The following is a 25,210-nucleotide window of genomic DNA, read 5'->3' as shown; positions in this document are numbered from 1 at the left end:
TAATGTGATTCTAAATTGGATATAGATGTGTTAAATTGTCTTTTCTGTAGCCAAAAATATTGTTTGGAGCATGAACACTATAGGCAATGGATGATGATTCAAATGGCCCTTGATGAGAGAAAATAATTAATTTTTGTGGTATAATAGAATTAGTCTTAAAGTGACAGTAAACTTTCCAAATAATGTTATATAATTCTGCACATAGTGCATAATTATATAACATTAGCTTAGCGCACCAGCTTTCTAAAGCAAAGGACTGCAGATATATTTTACTACGAAAATGAATTTTACAGAACACTGCTCCTGGCTCTACTGAGCAGGTCTGTTTTTTTCTAAGAGCATTGCGGGCACACTATATAGTCACAGCGGGCCCGATCACACCATTAAACTGAATATATCTCGATCCCACTACCAGGACAGAGCGGGAGCTAGCTACATTCACTGTATACAAGTGTACATCCTGTAAAACAGTGTACATTTTCTGTCCCCTCAAAATAACTCAACACAAAGCCATTAATGTCTAAACCATTGGCAAAAAAAGTGAGTACACCCCTAAATTGAAATGTCCAAATTGGGCCCATTTAGCCATTTTCCCTCCCCGGTGTCATGTGACTCATTAGTGTTACAAGGTCTCAGGTGTGAATGAGGAGCAGGTGTGTTAAATTTGGTGTTATCGCTCTCACACTCTCTCATACTGGTCACTGGAAGTTCAACATGGCACCTTATGGCAAATAACTCTCTGAGGATCTGAAAAAAAGAATTGTTGCTCTACATAAAGATGGTCTAGGCTATAAGAAGATTGCCAAGACCCTGGAACTAAGGTGCAGCATGGTGGGCAAGACCATACAGCGGTTTCACAGGACAGGTTCCATTCAGAACAGGCCTCACTATGGTCAACCAAAGAAGTTGAGTGTACATGCTCAGCGTCATATCCAGAGGATGTCTTTAGGAAATAGACGTATAAGTGCTGCCAGCATTGCTGAAGAGGTGGAAGGCGTGGGGGGTCAGCCTGTCAGTGCTCAGACCATATGCCGCACACTGCATCAAGTTGGTCTGCATGGCTGTCGTCCCAGAAGGAAGCCACTTCTAAAGATGATGCACAAGAAAGCCTGCAAACAGTTTGCTGAAGACAAGCAGACTAAGGACATTGATTACTGGAACCATGGACTGTGGTCCGATGAGACCAAGATAAACTTATTTGGTTCAGATGGTGCCAAGCGTGTGTGGCGGCAACCAGGTGAGGAGTACAAAGACAAGTGTGTCTTGCCTACAGTCAAGCATGGTGGTGGGAGTGTTAACCCAAGAGGGTTAAAGGGACAGTCTACCATAGAATTGTTATTGTTTTAAAAGATAGATAATCCCTTTATTATTACCCATTCCCCAGTTTTGCATAACCAACACAGTTATATTAATATACTTTTTACCTCTGTGATTACCTTGTATCTAGGAACCTTCTTCCAGCCCCCTGATCACATGACTGTGGCTGTTTATTATCTATTGTCTTAAATTTAGCATTGTTTTGTGCTGAATCTTAAATAACCCCTTGTGCCTGAACACAGTGTTATCTATATAGCCCACGTGTACTTTCTGTCTCTTTGTGTTCAAAAGAGATTTAAAAAGCATGTGATAAGAGGCAGCCCTCAAAGGCTTAGAAATTAGCATATGAGCCTACCTATGTTTAGTTTAAACTAAGAATATCAAGAGAAAAAAGCAAATTTGATGATAAAAGTAAATTGGAAAGTTGATTAAAATTAAAAGTCCTATCTGAATAATGAAAGTTTAATTTATACTAGACTGTCCCTTTAAGGCAGTGCTGAAAAATAATGGTGGCCAAATATTGATACTTTGGGCCCAATTTGGACATTTCCACTTAGGGGTGTACTCACTTTGGTTGCCAATGGTTTAGACATTAATGGCTGTGTGTTGAGTTATTTTGAGGGGGCAGCAAATTTAGACTGTTATACAGGCTGTACACTCACTACTTTACATTGTAGCAAAGTGTCATTTCTTCAGTGTTGTCATATGAAAAAGATATAATAAAATATTTACAAAAATGTGAAGGGTGTACTCACTTTTGTGAGATACTGTGTGTGTGTATATATATATATATATATATATATATATACACTGTGTGTATGTATATATATATATATATATATATATATATATATATATATATATATATACAGTATATATATATATATATATATATATATATACACATACACATATTTAGACATGTTTATTATGTATCTCTGTTAAAGCCCTCTTCCTATCTTTTTTCCTGACACCTGAGACCTCATATATTTAAGCTCTTATAACTTTTTTATGCAATACTTTTTTAAACTAATTTTTATCAGATAATATTATGATTGTAATTGCACTTTAAATGTTTTTATGATGTGTTTTTCCAACACTTTTTATTTGAGCATAGCAGCTAACCAGAGCTCTGAAGCCATGTTAACCCGATAAGCTTAATTTGCGATTGTGCTGACACATTCACTTACAACTAGTAATAAAAGTGCTCCTTCCGAAGGCATGCAAAGAGCAGCGATAAATCCTATATCACTTGCGTGCAACAGTTAGCAGGCCACTCATAATTTAGACCTAAATGGGTCAAAAATGTTCTCAATTAATATATATAACACAGGTCAATACTGAATTTGTTGCCAATGATATTAGATCGATTATAAAATAACTTTTTATCTCGGATATATGGCATCAGTTTTGGCCCTAATTTTAGAGATTATAGATGTCCCCATTATTTTTTCACTGTCAAACAATGGCTTGTTAATTATGTTCTCTGCATCTACAGTCATGTCTTCCCTTGAAGGCCATGTCACATTTTTCCACTGATCTTTCTTTATCCTATCCCACAGGCAGATGAAACAAAGGTAATTTGTGTATCTACTTTGCTGCCCAAGCAAGACGTTCACCATCTTTAGATTAACATAAATAGACCACTGGTGCTCATTATAGCAGATCTTCTGCAAGACCATTTTGATATTTTGATATTCTTCTATAGTTTTGTTGAGCAATTGGTAGAAATGCATAGTGGTTACCACTGTGTAATAAAACATATTTCAAGCTCCTTGTGTGCAATGTATAGATTTTTTTCAGTGTGACAAATGTATGTGTTTATATGTGCACATTCATATGTGCACATAAAAACACATAAATACACATGTATACACATATATAGACATATAGGGCTAGGTTACAAGTGGAGTAGTACTTTGGACTTGCATTCGAGCGTTAAAACTGCTAGAAGTAATTTTTTGCTCTTGTGTTAGCAAAGTCGCCTTCACAAAAAGATTTTGAGAAGTTGCAAATGCGAAAATCGCATTCCCCTAAAAACTTAAATGGAGCAGAAAAGGTTGAAAAAAACACTCACAAGTCGCACAAACACGATTGTGGATATTAAAACCACAAGAAAAGAAGATAATATTGCATATTTCATAATCCAATGTTCTGCACATAGCAGAATATGTTCTATTTATGCTTAACAATATATTTAAATATATATCTGATAGATTTTTGCATACATATATATTTATTTCTATATATACATGATTAGATATAGGTATGGATATATACAGATATTTTTTTATTTTTATTTTTAAAAAGCTTTATTGAAGAAAATAGAACCATTACATACACTATAAAATAGAGGTAGGTACATATACAACAGTGTTTCGCTGGTCAGGAGACGTAAATAACAACAATGTGTCCTTTGCATAGGTGATATATAACAGATTGCTAACCAGGTTGCATGTACTATTTTGAATTACATAAGATATTATCAGTGCTAGTTAAATAAAAAGTAAGTTCAGTCTACGAAAGGTTCCTGTAGAGAAAAAACATGTACATTTTTATTTCATAGGCTACAAAGGTGGTCTCCTGTCTAGTTAGGGGTTATGGAGTATCATTTCAAATTTGTCGGTAAAGAGTGCTAGACGTCTGTGGGTTTGAGGGGAGTGTAAGGGTGCCAGCTGTGGGTGTGGGTACAGATATTTATAGGAATATCTATTTAAAAATACATAGAACATATAATGCTATGTGCAGAACACTGGAATGGGAAATATTTACAGTAAATACACAGTATAACAATTCAGTAAATATAAACATTGCATAAATATATTTTTTATGTTTTTTCTACTTGCAAAGGACTCTAATGCACACACACACATACAGTATATATATATATATGTGTGTGTTTATGTATATATATTTCTGTAAATACATATATGCACATATAAATACATATGTACATATATATATATATATATATATATATATATATATATATATATATATATATATATATATATATATATATATATACACATATTTAGATATGTATGTATCTTAAAGGGACAGTCAAGTCCAAAAAAAACTTTCATGTTTCAAATAGGGCATGTAATTTTAAACAACTTTCCAATTTACTTTTATCACCAATTTTGCTTTGTTCTCTTGGTATTCTTAGTTGAAAGCTAAACCTAGGAGGTTCATATGCTAATTTCTTAGACCTTGAAGCCCACCTCTAATCTAAATGCATTTTGATTTTTCACCACTAGAGGGCATTAGTTCACATGTTTCATATAGATAACATTGATCTCATGCACATGAATTTACCATGGAGACAGCTCTGATTGGCTAAAATGCAAGTCTGTCAAAAGAACTGAAATAAGGGGGCAGTCTGCTGAGGCTTAGAAACAAGATCATTACAGAGGTAAAACGTGTATAATTATAACTGTGTTGGTTACGCAAAACTGGGGAATTGGTAATTAAGGGATTATCTATCTTTTAAAACAACAAAAATTCTGGTGTTGACTGTCCCTTTAATGTTAAAACCCCTTGCATTCCTTTTTTTTCTAACGCCTCATATCATTGAGCCCTTATAACTTTTTTATGCAATTTTTTTAAAATACATTTTATTAGATAGTGTTATTATGAGTGTAACTGTAGTTTAAAATTTATTTTTGATGTGTTTTGTAACACTTTTTATTTGAGTGTAACAGTTAACCAGGCACACACACATATATGTTAGGTGGCTTTATACCACCCCTCGTGCAAACATTCAAGCAGCTTTCAATGGGGATCAAGTCTGGAGATTGGGCTATCCATTACAGGGTCTTGATCTGGTAGTCCTCTATCCAAACCTTGATTAACCTGGCTATGTGGAATGGAGCATTGTCCTGCTTTAAAAAACAATCTCGGAGTTGGTGAACATTGTCAGAGCAGAAGGATCTAAGTTTTTTCTTCCAGGATAACCTTGTACGTGGCATTATTCATGCGTCTTTCACAAAGATAAATCTGCCTGATTCCAGGTCCTCTTCTATGATGAGTCACATTTTCAGCTTTTCCCAACACCTGGTTGTCTAATAGTTAGATGGAGACCTGGAGAGGCCTAAAAGCTACAGTGTCTCACAACTACTGTAATATTTGGTGGAGGATCAGTGATGATCTTGGGGTTCTTCAGCAGGACAATGCTCCATGCCATACAACCAGGTCAATCAAGGTGTGGATGGAGGACCACCAGATCAAGACAATGCCATTGCCAGCACAAACTATAAAATTCAACTTGTTAGCACATTCACAATATCCATTGAAAGTATAGGTTGTGCTAGAGTGAAGTTGGCCGCACTAACCCTTCTTTGGTAGACACGGTTCACTGTGGACTTGTAATATCAAATATCACTGTTAGGCGATATAGCGTATCATGACCCAAGCTATAATTAACGCGACTTGTAATCTGGCCCTTAAGTGTTATATAGTAAATGTATAAATGTGGGAACAGAATAATATGTAAAAAATATTAATAAACCAAGAAAAATAAAAAATAAATGCCTTTTGTAAAAGATTAAAATCATGTGAAAAGCTTGTCTTGAAAAATTATTTTTGCCTTAATTTAAAATAATGCTGCATTATTATTTCTTGTAACGATTATAGCAATCGTTCTAATTTTTTTCCAGTTGTTGGCAAGCCTATACTTAATTGTAGAATTCCATTATACATTCTCAAATAAAACAAAATACTAAAGATGAAAACAGCATTTGATACAGTGGTCAATTAAATTTGATGAGCAGTAACCAAAATCAGAAAAATACATTTAGAAAGTAAAATGTCAGCTCGGTCAGCCTATGAATAGCAAGACCGTTCAGCTATCCAGCTTATCATTTAATTGGTGTTTTTGTTATCCGTTTGAGTTAATATAGTTTGACAAATTAGTTCTCCTGGAATGAATCATTAAATGAATACATTTTAAATGCTACAGACCTATTTATATGTCATTGTTAGTGAATTAAATTAATAGAACATTAGAAATGAAACGTGCAACCTACATATTAGTTATTGCTAGTGATAAACTGTATTTGCATGCTATGTATATTATATAAATACTTATTTCTCTATCGCTCTATCTATCTATCTATCTATCTATCTATCTATCTATCTATCTATCTATCTATCTATCCACCTACCCACATACACAATGTGTGTATTTGTATATAGGCATGTGCATATTAGCAATAATTTATAGCCTTAAAATGAAAGAGCTTTCACATTTTCTCTGCTTATATTAGTATATAATTATATAAATACATTTTTTAACTGAATATTTATTAAAAATATGAGATAAATATTTAATACTAAACCAAAATCAGCACCATTTAGCACATTTAACTACTTTTTAATTACTACTTTCAACAAAATCATTAACCACAGATAGGGAAGTAAAATGCTTTCCTATTGTACTTTACCTTATTATCTTGTAATTATAACCATACTGGCATTGCAATTTTTTACTCAGTGAACCATATCATTGCTGTGCCAGGACTTGATATATTGGTTTGAAACATACAAATTAGATATGCTGAGGAGTAATACATATTTTATATGGGATTAATGTAAAATATTCCAAAATGTTAAGAACCTAAACTTTTCTGGTTTCCTGTCTCATAACCCCAGGCTTGTCCAAAAAAAACTTGAAAATTTTGGAATTTTTGCTATCACTCAGTTTAAACAGAAATATAGCTTTTTTTTAATTTCCTTATAAAAAATACATATGTTTTTAAAGTAGACAACCTAAGGTATTGATCTGGGCCCATTTTGGTATATTTAACTAGTTAGCCGCCAAATCATATAAGAAGAAAAAAAACATTCACGTTTTTGCAAACTGGGTTTCTCACTGAAATTCTTTAAACACAACAACTACATTCATTGTTCAGAAATAGCAGACATGCATGGCTTGGCCGTTGGTTTTTGGCAGTTATAAAACCACTGATTACAGCTACGCACCATACATCTAAAATTCCAGGCAGTGAAGATATTAATCAGTTAGGTTGTAAGATTAATATTTGCTGTAGTGTAGGGATTACCCTCCCACCTGACACCTCTCACCCCCTGATTCTTACCGAAAACCTCTCAAACAGTTATTTTTCCTCCTCTCCCACACTGGTTATCATCATCTTAGGCACTGGCAGGCTGCCAGTATGCAGTTTAGGGCTTTTATTATTATTATTATTATTATTTTAATATTTATTTTGTAATTTTTCTGTAGTGTAGATCCTTTCTTACCATACAACCTCCCTGCCCCCAGTTGCGGCTGGTGACTTTTGAAGATGGGGGAACACTAGCCTCGCTCCTCAGATGGCTCTGCCCATTTTATTGTGTATGTGTGTATATATTTAGCAACATATCTAAGAAATGCCCAAGTTAGGTATAGCACTGGCACACTTACAAATCAGTTTAGACATGCATACTGACAGGAGACTGGTCTACACACAGACCAACATTAACAAGGAGACTACTATGGGCAGAAGTAGTATCACAACACAATCAACCAGCCCTTACACACACACACATACACAATACTAGATTCACATAAATTGTTATGCTATATAGCATACAGCATGAAAAGTTTTATATTAGGAAAATTGAGGAAAACTAAAATATAAAACAGAAATTCAGTCCTGTATAATCATAGCTATAATATGATTATTATGGGTATGCTGTAAAATTGCATCTGAAAGAATGAAACCATAGCATACATATATGTCCATTTTGTAAATAAGTACATTTTACAATGAGTAGGAGATAGTTGCCCTTGAATTACAATTCTGTAAGGATTTTAACTTTGCAATTAATCACTAAAGCACTGTGGCAGTGAAAGTGTGCTTCTCCAGCATGGATTATACATAATAATCATTAAAAAATAAAATGCAAACACGTAAGTATAATTAGGAACACTTAAAAAGTAATTAATCCAATATACTAGCCCATAAAAAAGTCATATAGTTTTATGTATAATACACACTGCACATACAATATTATATTCTTAAAAACAATCTGAGTTTTATTTTTTTAGTATATTATCATATTAGTTGTATATGTATATACAACTTTTTAGTCAACTTAAATGTAGTTTTCTAAAGTATTTCACACACACACACACATATATAAATTATGCATGTGTCTAATGAATAACATTAACAGGGTAGAAAAGGTGAAGGGGCAAGAAAAAAAAAACAACTGGTAGACATACTGTGTAACTTACTGTTGTCTTCCGCCTCTGTCTAGTACTGCTCTTCTGTGGTAGTTCAGACTGTCCTCTCCCCCTTCCATTACCTCCCTGTGCTGTGTGTGTGTCCTCACTGCCCCACTCGCTCCCCCTTCCTTATTGCTACTCCCAGAGGAGGAGGGCTACCGCTACACATGGGTAGAAACTAAGCAGGGCTGACCGGGTGACATGTTGCTTCCCCTATTCCGTCAATTTGCGGGTGTCAGATAGCCACACTATTGAGACTCCCGATCCCGCAACTTCCTGGAGAGTTGCTTGAGCGTGCACACCTGCCCCCTCCCCCCACCAGAAAAATTTCAGCCAAAAATAAATAAATTATGTAAATTAATAATAATAAAAAAATCCTTCGTTAGTGCTGCCTGCAGTGGTGGTGGGCCGGGCTCTTCAACTGATTGAAGCCCGCAATGCTCCTCCTCCACTCCCACACACACAGCTCTTAGTGTGTGAGTGTCACGTGACAGCAGGCTCTCGCACACTAAGAGCTGTGCAGTTAGGAAAGCTAAGGGCTGACCTGTAGGTGGTGCTGAAGGCAATGCAGGCTGAAAGTGGATAGTGCTTTTGCCTATACTTCTATCTATCGCACTGCACATCATGTGCGATAGATAGAAGTATTAGGAAAAAGCCCATTCCACTTTCAGCCTAAATAAGGCAATTTTAATGTTTTTAGTCAAATGTTTTAGTCAAAACTGCAGTGGAATCAGAAAAAAGGTTTAAAAATATAATTAGTTTTTTTTATTTCTCACTCTTTTTTTGTTGTTGTTCATCAGGGGTCAGGGGGCATCAGGGGTCAGGGGGTTCACGCGCTCAAGTGCTCCTATAGAGGAGCCTCCATTGCCTGCCCCCCCAACAGCTTTCTAACCCTCCCCTACTACTCCCCAGCATTATTGTTATTGGGAGCCAGTCTGCCATTAATATATTATTATTTATTTTTATTTTACATTATTATTAAAAAAAAAACTGTGGTGTAGGGAACCCCCTCACACTCTGCCTTCCAAGATGACCTATGTAATGATTGGATTGGATGCAGATACTTTTGTGGAATAAACTGACATAATTTATTTTTCTTATTTCTAATAGCATATTGTAGAAATATAGGATAGAATGTTTATATGGGAGATGAGTTACTGAATCATATTCTTTTTTTTAACAAAATAATTTTTATTGAGGTCAAAATCGCAGAGGCATGCACAAAAGGCATTTCAATACCCGTATGAAAACAATAATAAGGCAGAAAACAACCTTCTGGGTTTGTTACCATACATACAATGATCAAGAATCAAAACCGAATATGGTCAACCCTGAAGGAATAAACGTCAAGATGAAGATTTTTTTTTACATTTTAAATATATTTAACCAATTTTGGAGAAGTAAATATTACAGGAAAATTGAAGTTCAGAGACTGAGTCATTGTACTTAACAAAATGAATTTGTGTACCTGGGGGCAAATAGAAGTCCGTTTGACGATTGTACGGTGGGAAAGTCCCATGGGGGAACAGGACAGGGGGTATTTAGGGGGAGAGAGGAAGAGAGAGAAAAAACAAAAAACACTCTTACATAACCTCCCAGTCTCAGGGAGGAGGGAAATGATACAGTCCCCTCCCCGCTGTAGCAGTCTGCTGTTGGTATCAGCTGCCTTCTGTTTACATCGAGAGAATCTTGCCCTCCCCCAGTGAGTCCCAGGGCTCCCAGATCATAGCATAGAGGTCTATTTGTTGGCAAGAGCTATATACATAACTCTCCATAGACCGAAAGTAAGAAATAAGTTGGATCAAGGCCTGCCAATTTGGGGAGGGGGGGTTAGGTTTCTTCCAGTTTCTGGCGATTGATAGTTTTGCCGGCATTGTGATCATTATCAAAAGAGCGTGGTTAGGCACAGAGAGGGGCCAGAGACCGGCATGAACCAGAGCCATTTCTGGGGGCAAGGACGCTACCAATCCCAGGCGGCAGCACAAAACATCCAATTTTCTCCACATGGGGGCAATGATAGGACAGGCCCACCAAACATGTTGGGGGGTCACCTACTTGCTGGCAGTCTCTACAATATTCTTTTCTTTTTATATCTATTTCTACTTTTTATTTATTTATTTTAAATTCTTTATTTTTCTCATTGATCTATGTTAGATAAAAAATGCCCTGTATATATAGGATTAATACCAAGTTTTTTTTTGTATTAGTTTGATTTATGTTGCTTATTATTTATAAAATATATATAGAGCTTTGCAGGGTTAATAGTGTTTGGAGTATTTGAAACCTCTTGTTGCTCTCTTTGGTTTATTCAGCCTATATAAAAGGATGTCAGGCTGTATATCATTAACCTCTGAAGAAGTGCAAATGTAATGCGTGAAACATGTTAAAGGGCCATGATACCCAAATTTTTTCTTTCATGATTTAGAAAGAGAATGCATTTTTAAACATCTTTCTAATTTACTTCTATTATCTAATTTGTTTTATTCTCTTGATATTCACTGCTGAAAAGCATATCTAGATATGCTCAGTAGCTGCTGATTGGTTGCTGCATATAGAAGACTCATGTGATTGGCTCACCCATGTGCATTGCTTTTTCTTCAAATAAGGATATCTAAAAAATGAAGCAAAATAAATAATAGAAGTAAATTGTAATGTTGTTTAAATTTGTATGTTCTATCTGAATCATGAAAGAAAGATTTTGGGTTTAGTGGCCCTTTAAGTCTTTTCTGCATATGACCCACATGTATTTTGATGCTGATTTCTACTGAATAAACTACTGAATATTTTCCAAATTTACTTTGTGGGGCAGTTTTTCTACATTTATAAGGTTAATAGTAAGATTCATTCAGTAGACTTTATAGAAACTTCAATATGATTTTACATTTTTTGGAAACAAACATTTTCTTACATTTCCATTTGCAGACAATTGCTTCTGTTTTAAAAGTGGGACACATTTAATTTCCTTTATCTTCTCCAACACTTACATTTTTAAGACATGCTTAATGCTACTTTTAAGACCTTTTCTTTGGTAATTCTCTCTGATCATAAAGAGCCAACAAATTAGTGGTTACAGATTACAAAAGGCTGGGCTCCTGATTAGAAATTTAAATAGAAGAAAACATTTTGGGCTAGATTACAAGTGGAGAGCAAAATATAATTTCCCCCTTAAATATAAATATTTTGTTTAATGGGTTCATGATTCACAAAGAGCATACTATTTTAAAAAACATTTCCATTTTACATATATTATCAAATTTGCTTCATTCTCATCTTATTCTTTGTTGAAGAAATATCTAAATATGTAGCATATGTATACATGTCTGGAGCACATATGGCAGGAAAAAGTTCTGCAATATAGTGCTCCTGCTAATTTATAACATTTTTTAAAAACAGCTGCCATATAGAGCGTGCACTCTCCTTAGCTTAACTTTCTGTTTTTCATCAAAGAATACCAAGAAAAACTAAGGCATTTTAATAATAAAAGTAAATTGGAAAGTTGTTTAAAATGGTATGCTCTGTCTGTACCTCTAATGGTGTTAGGAGTGGCCAAGAACAAAACTGAAGTTTATATACTTATTGGCTGACAAGGAATAAGTCATCTGATAAGTACATTGCTGTATCACTTTTCATTAGTGTAAAAAGTTCATTTGAAACCTTACCCTCTGAAAAAAGAGGCTGGTGACTTCCTTCACTGTGCCCTGCCTGGAATCAGAAGACTCCAAGTTAAGAGTCTGTCTTGCTCTGGTTGTCCCACTAGAGGATGTTTATTTGCAGGGTTTTATGAAAAACATTGTCATTGGTAGATTTGTCTCCTAGCTCCACCCTCTCTGGATGTCAGGCAATAAGGGAAGTGCTCTCTTAAAGGGCCATAATACCCAAATGTTTAAACACTTGAAAGTTAAGCAGTATAGCTGTAAAAAGCTGTCTATAAAATATCACCTGGACATCTCTATGTAAAAAAGAAAGATATTTTACCTCAAAAGTTTCTCAATAGCCACCTCCCATTGTAAAGGACTTCTAAGCAGCATTAGTATGTCTGTCCTGGGACAGCTTAGGGATTGAGCCTCGTGCACTCTCATGTTATTTCCCTATTCAGTTTAAAGGATGTTTACAATGAAATCTCATGAGAGTTACGTCAAATCTCATGAGATCACAGTAAAAGAGTTCATGACCTCAGCACTGTTGATGCTGATTGGCTGATGTTCATTTCTCCTTTTTTTTATTTTTTTTTTACCTGCAGCTCGGCAACAGCTAAGTATAACTTTTTACACAGAACTTACTCTGCTGAACTGAGGAAATTGTGAGGTAAAATATCTTCCTTTTTTACATAGAGATGCTCAGGTGATATTTTCCTGTCAGCTTTTTACAGTTATACTGCATCAGTTTCAAGTGATTTAGCATATGAGTATTATGGCCCTTTAATATATATAGTGCAGGCCGTTCTTTACTACTTCCTGTTTGTTCTGTGCTGAATTTCCTGGCTGTGACCTTGCCTGTGTTTTGGACTTGATATTTGCTGCCTGCCTTTGAGTCTTGGACTGACCTGAACTCATCTCTGCATTTGTTCCTTTCAGTATACAGGGAGTGCAGAATTATTAGGCAAATGAGTATTTTGACCACATCATCCTCTTTATGCATGTTGTCTTACTCCAAGCTGTATAGGCTCGAAAGCCTACTACCAATTAAGCATATTAGGTGATGTGCATCTCTGTAATGAGAAGGGGTGTGGTCTAATGGCATCAACACCCTATATCAGGTGTGCATAATTATTAGGCAACTTCCTTTCCTTTGGCAAAATGGGTCAAAAGAAGGACTTGACAGGCTCAGAAAAGTAAAAAATAGTGAGATATCTTGCAGAGGGATGCAGCACTCTTAAAATTGCAAAGCTTCTGAAGCGTGATCATCAAACAATCAAGCGTTTCATTCAAAATAGTCAACAGGGTCGCAAGAAGCGTGTGGAAAAACCAAGGTGCAAAATAACTGCCCATGAACTGAGAAAAGTCAAGCGTGCAGCTGCCAAGATGCCACTTGCCACCAGTTTGGCCATATTTCAGAGCTGCAACATCACTGGAGTGCCCAAAAGCACAAGGTGTGCAATACTCAGAGACATGGCCAAGGTAAGAAAGGCTGAAAGACGACCACCACTGAACAAGACACACAAGCTGAAACGTCAAGACTGGGCCAAGAAATATCTCAAGACTGATTTTTCTAAGGTTTTATGGACTGATGAAATGAGAGTGAGTCTTGATGGGCCAGATGGATGGGCCCGTGGCTGGATTGGTAAAGGGCAGAGAGCTCCAGTCCGACTCAGACGCCAGCAAGGTGGAGGTGGAGTACTGGTTTGGGCTGGTATCAGCAAAGATGAGCTTGTGGGGCCTTTTCGGGTTGAGGGTGGAGTCAAGCTCAACTCCCAGTCCTACTGCCAGTTTCTGGAAGACACCTTCTTCAAGTTGTGGTACAGGAAGAAGTCTGCATCCTTCAAGAAAAACATGATTTCCATGCAGGACAATGCTCCATCACACGCGTCCAAGTACTCCACAGCGTGGCTGGCAAGAAAGGGTATAAAAGAAGAAAATCTAATGACATGGCCTCCTTGTTCACCTGATCTGAACCCCTTTGAGAACCTGTGGTCCATCATCAAATGTGAGATTTACAAGGAGGGAAAACAGTACACCTCTCTGAACAGTGTCTGGGAGGCTGTGGTTGCTGCTGCACGCAATGTTGATGGTGAACAGATCAAAACACTGACAGAATCCATGGATGGCAGGCTTTTGAGTGTCCTTGCAAAGAAAGGTGGCTATATTGGTCACTGATTTGTTTTTGTTTTGTTTTTGAATGTCAGAAATGTATATTTGTGAATGTTGAGATGTTATATTGGTTTCACTGGTAAAAATAAATAATTGAAATGGGTATATATTTGTTTTTTGTTAAGTTGCCTAATAATTATGCACAGTAATAGTCACCTGCACACACAGATATCCCCCTAAAATAGCTAAAACTAAAAACAAACTAAAAACTACTTCCAAAAATATTCAGCTTTGATATTAATTAGTTTTTTGGGTTCATTGAGAACATGGTTGTTGCTCAATAATAAAATTAATCCTCAAAAATACAACTTGCCTAATAATTCTGCACTCCCTGTATTTGCTTGGGCTTTCTCTCGTGCAGCTTTATCAGCTACAGTACTTTATTGCCATTGTGCTTATTTACTTATACTGTCTCCTGCTCTGTCTGCTGCTGCTTACAGCATGTATTCAGAACCCCAGTATTAATTTCTTGGACAAGAAGCAAGCACTTCCGTACTTGTCCCAGAAGTAGGCACTACATTTTACATTCCCATGCAATTTAGAGCTTAATTACATGAAAAGGGGACAATATTACTAATGAAAGTATATTGAAAAGGTGTTTCATTATGCATAACTAAAAATGTTTATATAACAAATCTCAAAGTGTTTACTGTCTATATATATATATATATATATATATATATATATATATATATATATATATATATATATATATATATCAACATATCTTGTTCCAAACATCAAAAATAACTCATACATATATACAGTTGACTGGGTTTAGATAGATAGAGAGATAGATAGATAGATAGATAGATAGATAGATAGATAGATAGATGATAGATAGATAAATGAATAGAGAGAGAACATGCACAGCTAACTTGATAAAAGAAAACATGAATAGCATTATCAAACAATACAATGCACCTAACTTGAACAGGTATGGCATTGACACAGTGGTGTTCAAAGGAGCAATATGCGTCCTTAATCATTACTATAGCTCCTCCAAAACCCTGAATTTAGCTATTGTCTTTTTGTACTTGTCCTGTTCTCTACACTCAGAAAGAAAGGAAGGAAAGGCTGTAATGAGTTTTAAAGGGACACTAAACAAATGTTTATAAAAAACATAATTTATGTAAGAACTTACCTGATAAATTCATTTCTTTCATATTAGCAAGAGTCCATGAGCTAGTGACGTATGGGATATACATTCCTACCAGGAGGGGCAAAGTTTCCCAAACCTCAAAATGCCTATAAATACACCCCTCACCACACCCACAAATCAGTTTAACAAATAGCCAAGAAGTGGGGTGATAAGAAAAAAGTGCGAAGCATAAATATAAGGAATTGGAATAATTGTGCTTTATACAAAAAAAATCATACCCACCACAAAAAAGTTGCTAATATGAAAGACATGAATTTATCAGGTAAGTTCTTACATAAATTATGTTTTCTTTCATGTAATTAGCAAGAGTCCATGAGCTAGTGACGTATGGGATAATGACTACCCAAGATGTGGATCTTCCACGCAAGAGTCACTAGAGAGGGAGGAATAAAATAAAGACAGCCAATTCCGCTGAAAATAATCCATACCCAAACAAAGTTTAAAACTTATAATGAAAAAAACTGAAATTATAAGCAGAAGAAACAAAACTGAAACAGCTGCCTGAAGTACTTTTCTACCAAAAACTGCTTCAGAAGAAGAAAACACATCAAAATGGTAGAATTTAGTAAAAGTATGCAAAGAAGACCAAGTTGCTGCTTTGCAAATCTGAACCGAAGCTTCATTCCTAAACGCCCAGGAAGTAGAAACTGACCTAGTAGAATGAGCTGTAATCCTTTGAGGCGGAGTTTTACCCGACTCGACATAAGCATGATGAATTAAAGATTTCAACCAAGATGCCAAAGAAATGGCAGAAACCTTCTGACCTTTCCTAGAACCGGAAAGATAACAAATAGACTCGAAGTCTTTCGGAAATTCTTAGTATCTTCAACATAATATTTCAAAGCTCTAACTACATCCAAATAAAGCAATGATTTCTCCTTAGAATTCTTAGGATTAGGACATAATGAAGGAACCACAATTTCTCTACTAATGTTGTTAGAATTCACAACCTTAGGTAAAAATTTAAAAGAAGTTTGCAACACCGCCTTATCCTGATGAAAAATCAGAAAAGGAGACTCACAAGAAAGAGCAGATAATTCAGAAACTCTTCTGGCAGAAGAGATGGCCAAAAGGAACAAAACTTTTCAAGAAAGTAATTTAATGTCCAAAGAATGCATAGGTTCAAACGGAGGAGCTTGAAGAGCCCCCGGAACCAAATTCAAACTCCAAGGAGGAGAAATTGACATAATGACAGGTTTTATACGAATCAAAGCTTGTACAAAACAATGAATATCAGGAAGATTAACAATCTTTCTGTGAAAAAGAACAGAAAGAGCAGAGATTTGTCTTTTCAAGGAACTTGCAGACAAACCTTTATCCAAACCATCCTGAAGAAACTGTAAAATTCTCGGAATTCTAAAAGAATGCCAGGAAAAATGATGAGAAAGACACCAAGAAATATAAGTCTTCCAGACTCTATAATATATCTCCCTAGATACGGATTTACGAGCCTGTAACATAGTATTAATCACAGAGTCAGAGAAACCTCTTTGACTAAGAATCAAGCGTTCAATCTCCATACCTTTAAATTTAAGGATTTGAGATCCTGATGGAAAAAAGGACCTTGTGACAGAAGGTCTGGTCTTAACGGAAGAGTCCACGGTTGGTAAGAGGCCATCCGGACAGGATCCGCATACCAAAAACCTAAGAGGCCATGCTGGAGCCACCAGCAGAACAAATGAGCATTCCTTCAGAATCTTGGAGATTACTCTTGGAAGAAGAACTAGAGGCGGAAAGATATAGGCAGGATGATACTTCCAAAGAAGTGACAACGCATCCACTGCTTCCGCTTGAGGATCCCTGGATCTGGACAGATACCTGGGAAGTTTCTTGTTTAGATGAGAAGGCATCAGATCTATTTCTGGAAGACCCCATATTTGAACAATCTGAAGAAATACCTCTGGGAGAAGAGACCATTCGCCCTGATGAAACGTGTGGCGACTGAGATAATCCGCTTCCCAATTGTCTATACCTGGGATATGAACCGCAGAAACTAGACAGGAGCTGGATTCCGCCCATACCAGAATTCGAGATACTTCTTTCATAGCCAGAGGACTGTGAGTCCCTCCTTGATGATTGATGTATGCCACAGTTGTGACATTGACTGTCTGAAAACAAATGAACGATTCTCTCTTTAGAAGAGGCCAAGACTGAAGAGCTCTGAAAATTGCACGGAGTTCCAAAATATTGATCGGTAATCTCACCTCCTGAGATTTCCAAACCCCTTGTGCTGTCAGAGACCCCCACACAGCTCCCCAACCTGAAGGACTTGCATCTGTTGAAATTACAGTCCAGGTCGGAAGAACAAAAGAAGCCCCCTGAACTAAACGATGGTGATCTGTCCACCACGTCAGAGAGTGTCGTACAATCGGTTTTAAAGATATTAATTGAGATATCTTTGTGTAATCCCTGCACCACTGGTTCAGCATACAGAGCTGAAGAGGCCGCATGTGAAAACGAGCAAAGGGGATTGCGTCCGATGCCGCAGTCAAAAGACCTAGAATTTCCATGCATAAGGCTACCGAAGGGAAAGATTGTGACTGAAGGTTTCGACAAGCTGATATCAACTTTAGACGTCTCATGTCTATCAAAGATAGAGTCATGGATACTGAATCTATCTGAAAACCTAAAAAGGTTACCTAAGTCTGAGGAATCAATAAACTTTTTGGTAAATTGATCCTCCAACCATGATGTTGAAGAAACAACACAAGTCGAATCGAATGAGATTCTGCTAAATGTGAAGACTGAGCAAGTACCAAGATATCGTCCAAATAAGGAATACCACAATACCCTGTTCTCTGATTACAGACAGAAGGGCACCGAGAACCTTCGTAAAAAATTCTTGGAGCTGTAGCTAGGCCAAACGGCAGAGCCACAAACTGGTAATGCTTGTCTAGGAAAGAGAATCTCAAAAACTGATAGTGATCTGGATGAATCGGAATATGCAGATATGCATCCTGTAAATCTATAGTAGACATATAATGCCCTTGTTGAACAAAAGGCAGGATAGTCCTTACAGATACCATTTTGAATGTTGGTATCCTTACATAACGATTCTATATTTTTAGATCCAGAACTGGTCTGAAGGAATTTTCCTTCTTTGGTACAATGAAGAGATTTGAATAAAACCCCAGTCCCTGTTCCAGAACTGGAACTGGCAAAATTACTCCAGTCAACTCTAGATCTGAAACACATTTCAGAAATGCTTGAGCCTTTGCTGGGTTTACTGGGACACGAGAAAGAAAAAATCTCTTTGCAGGAGGCCTTATCTTGAAGCCAATTCTGTACCCTTCTGAAACAATGTTCTGAAACCAAAGATTGTGAACAGAATTTATCCAAATTTCTTAGCTGGAATGAGGGCCTCACCTTCATGTGGACATAGGAGCTGGCTTTGATTTTCTAAAAGGCTTGGATTTATTCCAGACTGGAGATGGTTTCCAAACTGATACCGCTCCTGAGGATGAAGGATCTGGTTTTTGTTCCTTGTTGTGACAAAAGGAACGAAAACGATTATTACCCTGGAAAGAAAGGGAAAGCAGAGTAGACTTAGAAGACATAACAGTATTCCAAGTCTTAAGCTATAAAGCTCTTCTAGCTAAAATAGCTAGAGACATATACCTGACATCAACTCTAATGATATCAAAGATGGCATTACAAATAAAATTATTAGCATGTTGAAGAATAAAAATGCTATGAGAATTATGATCTGTTACTTGTTGCGCTAAAGCTTCTAACCAAAAGATGAAGCTGCAGCAACATCCGCTAAAGATATAGCAGGTCTAAGAAGATTACCTGAACACAAGTAAGCTTTTCTTAGAAAGGATTCAATTTTCCTATCTAAATGATCCTTAAGGAAGTACCATCTGCCGTAGGAATAGTAGTACGCTTAACAAGAGTAGAGACAGCCCCATCAACTTTAGGGATTTTGTCCCAAAACTCTAATCTGTCAGATGGCACAGGATAAATTTGCTTAAAACGTTTAGAAGGAGTAAATGAATTACCCAAATTATTCCATTCCCTGGAAATTACTTCAGAAATAGCACTAGGGACAGGAAAAACTTCTGGAATAACTACAGGAGATTTAAAAACCTTATCTAAACGTTTAGATTTATTATCAAGAGGACCAGAATCCTCAATTTCTAATGCAATTAGGACTTCTTTAAATAAAGAACGAATAAATTTCATTTTAAATAAATATGAAGATTTATCAGCATCAACCTCTGAGACAGAATCCTCTGAACCAGAAGAACCATTATCAGAATCAGAATGATGATGTTCATTTAAAAATTCATCTGAAAAATGAGAAGTTTTAAAAGACTTTTTACGTTTATTAGAAGGAGGAATAACAGACATAGCCTTCTTAATGGATTTAGAAACAAAATCTCTTATGTAATCAGGAACACTCTGAGTATTAGATGTTGACAGAACAGCAACAGGTAATGTAACAGTACTAAAGGAAATATTATCTGCATTAACAGTTTGTCATGACAAAAACAGTACAAACAACAGCTGGAGGAACAGATACCATAAGTTTACAGTAGATACACTTAGCTTTGGTAGCTCCAGCCCCAGGTAGCGATTTTCCAGAAGTATCTTCTGACTCAGTTTCAACGTGGGACATCTTGCAATATGTAATAGAAAAAACAACATATAAAGCAAAATTGATCAAATTCCTTAAATGACAGTTTCAGGAATGGGAAAAAATGCCAGTGAACAAGCTTCTAGCAACCAGAAGCAATAAAAAAATGAGACTCAAATAATGTGGAGACAATAGCGACGCCCATATTTTTTTAGCGCCAAAAATGACGCCCACATTATTTGGCGCCTAAATGCTTTTGGCGCCAAAAATGACGCCACATCCGGAACGCCGACACCTTTGGCGCAAAAGAACGTCAAAAATGACGCAACTTCCGGTGACACGTATGACGCCGGAAACAGAAAAAAAAATTGCGCCAAAAAAGTCTGCGCCAAGAATGACGCAATAAAATGAAGCATTTTCAGCCCCCGCAAGCCTAACAGCCCACAGGGAAAAAGTCAAATTTTTAAGGTAAGAAAAAAATTGATTGATTCATATGCATTATCCCAAATATGAAACTGACTGTCTGAAATAAGGAATGTTGAACATCCTGAGTCAAGGCAAATAAATGTTTGAATACATATATTTAGAATGTTTATAAAAAAGTGCCCAACCATAGCTTAGAGTGTCACAGAAAATAAGATTTACTTACCCCAGGACACTCATCTACATGTTGTAGAAAGCCAAACCAGTACTGAAACGAAAATCAGCAGAGGTAATGGTATATAAATAAGAGTATATCGTCGATCTGAAAAGGGAGGTAAGAGATGAATCTCTACGACCGATAACAGAGAACCCATGAAATAGACCCCGTAGAAGGAGATCATTGAATTCAAATAGGCAATACTCTCCTCACATCCCTCTGACATTCACTGCACGCTGAGAGGAAAACCGGGCTCCAACCTGCTGCGGAGCGCATATCAACGTAGAATCTAGCACAAACTTACTTCACCACCTCCATAGGAGGCAAAGTTTGTAAAAACTGATTTGTGGGTGTGGTGAGGGGTGTATTTATAGGCATTTTGAGGTTTGGGAAACTTTGCCCCTCCTGGTAGGAATGTATATCCCATACGTTACTAGCTCATGGACTCTTGCTAATTACATGAAATTACAAGAAAAAAAAATGTTTAGTTACACATAATTAAACAACTGCAGTATACGTTCCTTTTTTATTTTGTCGTTTTTATGTCATTTAGCTTTGAAAACTGGAGATTTTCTTATTCTGTCAATATGGATCCTGGGTTACACTGCAGCTATTAAAGGAGAGTTAAAATCTAAAACCAATCTATACAAACTGATTCAACAAAAAGGGTGCCCATTCAAATGTAAAAACATACTATAGGAATTGTGCAACAAGTTACTATATATTGTTCACCTTACAGCATAGTCCCAAACATATAGGGGTCAAAAAGTGTCCATCCTTAGCACGGTAAAAGTCCTTTATGATAGAATGCCTCTTGTGGGATCGCTTTATCCATATATATTGTAGAATAAGGATAGCTATTTCCGTGGTCAACTGAATCTTGAAAACACTGAGAAACAGAAAAGAAGAAGGGTGCCTCCTAGTGCAGACAACTTATGAAATTCCGCCTCCTACGGTATAAGGGTAATAATACTAACAAATAGCACTAAATATGGTATAAATGGAATGATGAGATCTCACAGTGTTCCAGCTAATTACTTCACAGATGTACCGCTATAGCCTCCAAGGAATAGTATTGAAGGTAATGACTCCAAAATTATTTATTTAGATATGGCTCACAAGGTGTGCACAATGCTACGCATTTCTCAGCATTCTCACACTGTTAAACATATAGCATTGTGCATACATTGTGAGCCATATCTAAGATGTAATGTTTTTATATTAAATGATTGGCTGGAAATTCTTTTGAAGTCATTACCTTCGGTACTATTCCTTGGAGGCTATAGTGGTACATCTGGGAAGCAGTTAATGGAGTTCAGTGTGCTGAGACAATGTGAGATCTCATCATGCCATTTATAGCATTTTTAGCGCTAACAGATTTGTTAGTATTAGTATCCTTATACCGTAGGAGGGATGAGTTTCATAAGTTGTCTGCTCTAGGAGGCGCACTTTTCTGTTTCACAGTGTTATCAAAGAAGGAGAGTTGCAGCACATGTGCAAACAGGTCAGCACTGGAATGTAGTTAAAGAAGAATTTTTAACATGGAGGCACCCATGACTAGAAGGAGGTATATATATATATATATATATATATATATAGATAGATAGATAGATAGATAGATAGAGAGAGAGAGAGAGAGAGAGAGAGAGAGAGAGAGAGAGAGAGAGAGAGAGAGAGAGAGAGAGAGAGAAAGAGAGGTATAAATATATATTGTACAAAAAAATAAATAGAACATTTGAAAAAAACTATATAACATATTCATAACTACCTTCAGGTTACCGCAGTTGGTCTAATGCGGTGTCAGATTAGCTTGCGAATTCTGAGTGTTAGTTTTTTTATCCCAGTTTGTGCACTCCATTGAAGTCTATGGGGAGAAGAAGTTAGCACAGTTGCATTATCTGAAGTCCTCTAAATAGTGTGTCAGCTTTTGCTCGCACACAAACATTTTACTTTCAACTTGCTAACCCGCACGCAATAAAAGTTTCTTGCAACTGTGCAAATTAATAGAATGATTCCAAATATACTTGGAATACTTTTAAAGATGTCCAAAAGGAGATTTGCTCAAGGTATAACTTCTTGCTTCCATTTGCTTGACAATTTCATGGGTTCACAAGAGGCCCTCAGTTGTTTTTTTATAACATTATGCCTGACATAATTCCTTATGTGTCCATCTCAGAAGGTTACTTTAACATTATTTAACAAGTATTTTTTATGGGTCCACGAGTGGTCCTGTCTGTTCTTTTCCCCAATAATTCCCCCCCCAGTTCCTGATTTATATTTCAAGTGGTCCAAGAGAGATCACTGTTCAACATTGAGGGAATCTCTCTTTATTACTAATGTTGATGTTTGTGTAGGGGATAATCAGGGCCGCCACTATAAATTTAACCATTGATCAGGGCCCCCCCCCCTTGACATGTGCAATTTTTGACCAAGTGACTAAAACGTCTATGCACTTTATTCTTAAGTGTCTATTTAAACTTAAAAATGTTGTAAAGGTAGTAACATACAAACACACAGACACACTCATACACTGAAACACACAGACACACTCAAACATAAGGATTCACATATAAGACACTCTAGCAGACACGCAAAGAAACACACTCAGACACAGACACCCAAACAGACACTCAGCACTTGTTTACATTGACCTGACAAGTCAAGAGGTAGACTAAAGTTTTGTAAAAAAAAAAGGAGATTTAGAAAACAAAATATGGAGTTCTGATTATCTTTTTGTAAAGGAAGATGACAACTAAATGATGACAATAGCATGCAGTGGCTGAAAGGAAGGGCCCTGAACTGCCTAAACAATAATTTAAAGGTTAAATGGTGGATTGGTGACTTCCGGAAAGGTCTCATTAGTCTCAAAGTCTGTAGAAAGATGTGAATAATTAGTAGTAAGGTCAAAATGTCCTAAAAAGGAACAGACAATGGACACACACACACACACACAAACTCAAACTTGCACATACACCCAAGGAAACACCGACAGAGACAGCCTCAGAAAACACAGAAAGACATACACACACACACACAGACACCCACAGAAAACACAGAAAGACATACACACACAGAGAGACAACCACATAAAACACAGAAAGACATACATACACACACCCTCACTGAGACATCCACAGAAAACACACAAAGACATACACACACCCTCACAGAGACACCCACAGAAAACACACACCCTTACATAGACATCCACAGAAAACACATACATACATACATACATACACACACCCTCACAGAGACATCCACAGAGAACACAGACATACACACCCACCCTCACAGAGGCATCCAGAGAAAATACACAGACAAACATACACACACCCTCACAGAGACACCCATAGAAAAAGCTCAAAGACATATGCACACACCCTCACAGACATCTACAGAAAATGCACAAAGACATGCACACCCACCCTCACAGAGAGATCCACAGAAAAAAATACATACACACTCATAGAGAAACAAACCAAAGCACAAAGACACCCACAGAAACACTCACAGGAGGAAACATTTATGCACATTGCATCCCCTAAATCAACAGTGTGTGACATGCATGATAAAACAATGCAGAAATTAAGAGATCACTTTTTAAAGAATTATATTTGTAAATGTACAAACAAAAAAATTTCTGTGAATTCAAAATAGTACATTAATGATCTGGGTAGATGGCTAGATGAAGAAAAGTACTTTTAAAAGGTTGACATATGTTTGTTTGTTTTTTCCCCATTTTCCCCAACCAAGAGCACCACTTCAAATATAGTGTACAAATGTTCCAATCTGACAGCTGTACTTATGTATTTTGAAAATGATGTACTCTATATGGTCTTGGTGGAACCATAAGCTGTGGTACTCATACCATTAGATTTAGTTAAATGCAGGATTTAGGCTTGTTGGTATGTATTTCAAAATTAAGTCAGCTGTAGTGTAAACTGAACAGTTTTAAGTTAACCTGTCTCATTTCAAACACTGAGCAATCTTAGTCTGAGAGTATAACATTTTCTGCAGATTTAAAAATCTTAGATAAAATGCCTCCTTGCATCTGGAAAGTCCTTGCATAAAGGGACAGTAAACGGGAATGTAATATATATATATATATATATATATATATATATATATATATATATATATATATATATATATATAATTCATATCTGCACCTACCATGCATGGTTTTAAATATAGAATTTCTACAGCATTGTCAAATAATCATAAATACACTGCTGCTTAAAAAAAATTGTTTTTATGGACTCCTGGCCCCACCATACAACTACTACCACACTGAAGTTACAATCCGAAATTGCACAAAGAAATAAAAAACCTTTACTAAGTAAGTTCTATCTCCTCTTCAAATTAAAGTGTTCTGCCGTCTGACTCAGGCACACACTGTGCAAACAAAGTGCCAAGCCATTTTTTGAGCGCTTGCTTTTTTTTATATTCTTGACTCAGAGTTGCGCTCATT

General features: G+C 36.4%; 1 protein-coding gene across 1 annotated transcript in view; it reads left to right on the top strand.

Moving 5' to 3' along the window:
- GPR158 (G protein-coupled receptor 158) overlaps nucleotides 1-25,210 on the top strand; it is a 734,480-nt gene that overhangs the window by 604,261 nt on the left and 105,009 nt on the right. The gene's annotated exons all lie outside the window — the stretch shown is intronic.

The sequence above is a fragment of the Bombina bombina genome, chromosome 5 (genome assembly GCF_027579735.1).
Source record: "Bombina bombina isolate aBomBom1 chromosome 5, aBomBom1.pri, whole genome shotgun sequence".
NCBI classification, from domain to species: Eukaryota; Metazoa; Chordata; class Amphibia; order Anura; family Bombinatoridae; genus Bombina; species Bombina bombina.
This window is presented reverse-complemented; position numbering and strand designations above follow the sequence as displayed.